General features: G+C 41.6%; 1 pseudogene; it reads right to left on the bottom strand.

Annotated features, from left to right (window-relative positions):
• Window positions 1–1399: 1399 nt before the first annotated feature.
• Window positions 1400–2939, bottom strand: part of LOC112139348 — a 4543-nt pseudogene continuing 3003 nt past the window's right edge.

Raw genomic sequence — 2939 nt, 5'->3', positions numbered from 1 at the left:
TCACCAGATTTGATTAGATAGATGTAGGAGTCTAGTGGGCCTCTGAAAATGTCCTTAAGTAGCTTCATTCCTATCTTACACATCGACACTTTTATGTAAGCATGGATACGAGCTCCTCAAGAATCCATACAATTAGATGTGGGGTTCCTAGGGGTTGATTTTAGTTCCTTCACTTTTAACTTGTGTATGCTCCCGCTTGTTAATGTCATCACAAGAGACAAATGAACTGTCCCTGACACTACAGTGCAGCACTGTTATCAAGGCAACCACACCTAAATCCTCTTACGTTTCCGCTCAAAGGAAAGTCCAGAACCAAAAATGTTCAGTCTCACTGCAGGCCAAACAGAGCTCCTTCTGCATCTCCCTTCAGGGGTCTTCACGGCCAATCAGCTTCCTCCATCTGTCTCCTGCATCCTCTAACAGCAGATACCTTCATGTCTTCATCATCCAGAAACCTCCTCTCTGGTCTTCCTCTAGACCTCTAGACTCAACATCCTACCAACATGACAGGCCAAAAAAGCAAAAAAAGAAGTTGACCAGGACTCTGATCAGATCAAAGATCCAGTTACAGAAAAAAAGAAAGGCAGTAAGGAACACTCCTGAGTTCCTAAATTTAATTTAAGAAATATATTTTTTTTCTGGGGTTGCACAGTGGAGCAGTGGTTAGCACTCTTGCCTGACAGCAAGAAGGCACCGGTTCAAATCCCGGCTGAGGGATTTGAAAAACACCAACTGGGACCTTTCTGCGTGGAGTTTGCATATTCTCCTTGTGCATCACTGGTTTTCAGCTGTGACTCCAGCTTCCTCCCATCACCCAAAGACATGCTTCATAGGTTAATTGGTGACTCGAAATTGTCTCTAAGTGTGAATGTGTGTGTGGTACAGGCCCTGCAACAGACTAGTGACCTGTCCTGGGTGAACCCCGCCTTCACCCATCAGTAGTCGGGTTAGGCTCCGGCACCCCCGCGACCCCGAAAGTGACAAACGGCTAAGAAGATGAATGAATAATATTTTTTGAGTTAAAAACCAAAAATAAGTTATTTTCAACACTATTTAATCAGTTTTTGCTTTTGTTAGAAAAAGTGATTATTCTAAAAGTAAAAGATTTTTATAAGATTGACTTAATTTTTTCTGTATTTACTTGTTCATGGGTAAATCCCTCCTCTGTGAACTGTCTATGCATGAATAAAGGATGAAGGAAATGGAACTAAAACGACCAACATTTTGAAGATGAACTCTGACCCTGGCTGTTACATGGTGGTTCCATGTTTCTCTGCACCAGCAGTAACACAGCTTGTGTTTTATGTTGTATTAATGATCAGAACTCACCTGTCCACAGTTCACGGCTGCATGCTGTACAGAGCAGGTAAACATCACCATTGTGACAAACTTGACCATTTCAGGCTCGGTGCTCAGTTTCTGAGGGATTGCTGATGATGTGACAGGAAAACTGTCGTTGACAGACATTCAGATGAAGAGATGAGAATTTATTCAGCCATTGACTGCTTTCACCGAGTTGCTTGCCTTTTCTGCAATTGACTGAGAAATCCTTTTTCAAAGATTTCTTTTGTCTATGTCTCCAGCTCCCCGTCTTTCTCCACCATGTCATCACTCTTGTAATAGTGTCTGAGTATCCCATCATCAAGCCTGTAAAAAAAAAAAAAGCTGTCAGATGCATTGAAGATGGGTGATCTAAAATCTCTTCTATTTTGGGGTTGTTAAAATTTGCTTGAATATTTTTATTTAGCCACCACACAGTAACAATATGAGTAAGGATAGATGTGTGGAACCTGTGCATGATGCCCCACATTTGCAGGGCGTCATCTCTGTAGAGGAAGTTTGGCACATCTCCCAGACCTCGCTCCTCGATGTCGTCTGGGATGCAGAGGGACGTGTAGGTCATGGAGGAGAGAGCTCTGCAGGATTTCTACCATGCCATCTCCACCGGAAGTGATGTACTGCAAAGCAATCGGAACAAAGTTAGAGCTTCATATGAAACGTTGTCACTGTTCAGCTTGAGCTTCACATACATTTTGGAAAACTTAATTTTCTGATAACAGAAGGTCTCGGGCTTCGTTGTTGATTTGAAGAGTTTGATATGTGTGAGGAATGAGAAGTTGAAAAAGAAAAATAAATATCTGCTGTCATGACAAAAAAAACAAGTTACCAAAATATGTTTCCATTGGTTTTAGGTACCTTGTAAATAGGGTAAACTCTGGGAAGGTTTCTCTTCAGAGCAAGGGCAAAAACCTCAGCCAGCAGGTGAGTGCACAGCAGTTGATAGTTGAGCTTGTAGCGTGAAAGGGGTCAAATTCAATGAAGAATTTGACTTTGTCTCGTAAAGGGGCACCACCTTCCGTAAGGAAGGAAAAATTACTCAGTGATTTAAGTTTATCAATTTTAGCTTTAAAATTGATTAAAGAGCAATCTTCAAAATCAATCTCAACACTTCAGGAAGTAAATTCTCTTCTGAAGGGACCGTATCACAAAGAAAGAACAAGATGGACAACGACTGCCTTTTTGATATTTATTAAGAGATAAGCATAAAAATATATACAAAATAAACAAAGAAAATCAATGTAGTGCGTGTGAATGTGTGTGTGTGTATGAATGTGTGTGGAAGTTGGTTAATGAGCAAAGTAATACCTCAGAACGGTTTAAGAGAAAAATTGTAATCTAAAGAAAACAATTACGTTAAACTGTTCAATACACTAGTCTGGATAAATCAAATTGGCTGTTATGACCACGTCAAACCGCAACAGTTTTGCTGAGAGGGTCTCCTCACCTCGGTGGCTCAAAGCTGGACTTGGACTGGACTTTCAAACGAAGCTCACCAGACAAAGGTGTTTCTCCTGAGGCCGATGAGGTGGGAAAGCAGCAGCAGCTTTGGCGCAGGGTGTAGGAGAACGGTCGAAGACTCTTCTGGAGCTTACGACCGG

Source organism: Oryzias melastigma, unplaced genomic scaffold (genome assembly GCF_002922805.2).
Source record: "Oryzias melastigma strain HK-1 unplaced genomic scaffold, ASM292280v2 sc00280, whole genome shotgun sequence".
Taxonomy (NCBI): domain Eukaryota; kingdom Metazoa; phylum Chordata; class Actinopteri; order Beloniformes; family Adrianichthyidae; genus Oryzias; species Oryzias melastigma.
Note: the sequence above shows the minus strand (reverse complement) of the source record. Positions and strands in the feature narration are given on the sequence as shown.